Raw genomic sequence first — 770 nt, forward strand, 5'->3', positions numbered from 1 at the left:
ACATCTTGATTGCACTGAAGGATATACCATTTTTTGGGAAAGATCATGAGGATGCTTTTAAGCATCTAGATGAAGTCAACGACATTGCAGATTACTTCAATGTCCCAAATGTCAACAGAAACACCGTCTTGCTTAGGATGCTTCCCATCACTTTCAAAGGAGCTGCTAAGGAGTGGTTAAAATCACTTCCACCGGGTACAATTACCACTTGGGCTCAAATGCGTGAGCAATTCCTGGACCTGTTTTGCCCGCCATCCAAGATAGCCAAACTCAAGAAGGCAATAGCCAACTTTGAGCAACAGCCGGGGGAGTCATTATACAAAGCATGGGAGTGGTACAAGGGCTTGCTCAGAAATTGCCCTCAGCATGATCTAAATGTGCAACAAGAGATGTCAATCTTCTATGATGGGGTCAACGTTATGATGAGACAACTCCTTGACTCTCAAGGACCTTTGACAAAGAAAAATCCAAAGGAGGTCAAGGAGCTGATTGAAGAATTCACGAAGCACTCTCGTGAATACCACAACCCTAGGCAAGATGGAATCAAAGGCGGTGGAGGGGCCCAAACTGAAGAAATAGCAGCTGTAATGGTTATGCTGAATAATTTGGATCGAAGGATAACACAAATGAACCATTCAATACATGCCATAAGAGTGGGTTGCGAGAGATGTAGTGGTCCACACTTGACCAAGGACTGCAATTTAGATGAGTTTGGGAACAGAAAAGCTCAAGTGTGCTACTTGAGTGGAGATAAGTTTGATGAGGACTGG

The 770-nt window shown here is 43.9% G+C and overlaps 1 non-coding gene across 1 annotated transcript; it reads right to left on the reverse strand.

The window, feature by feature from the left end:
- Positions 1-266: 266 nt before the first annotated feature.
- LOC111920680 (small nucleolar RNA R71) lies at positions 267-373 on the reverse strand. The gene has a single exon (XR_002859957.2). It is a non-coding gene; the product is annotated as a small nucleolar RNA R71 (small nucleolar RNA).
- Positions 374-770: the final 397 nt, after the last annotated feature.

This window comes from Lactuca sativa, chromosome 4 (genome assembly GCF_002870075.4).
Source record: "Lactuca sativa cultivar Salinas chromosome 4, Lsat_Salinas_v11, whole genome shotgun sequence".
NCBI classification, from domain to species: Eukaryota; Viridiplantae; Streptophyta; class Magnoliopsida; order Asterales; family Asteraceae; genus Lactuca; species Lactuca sativa.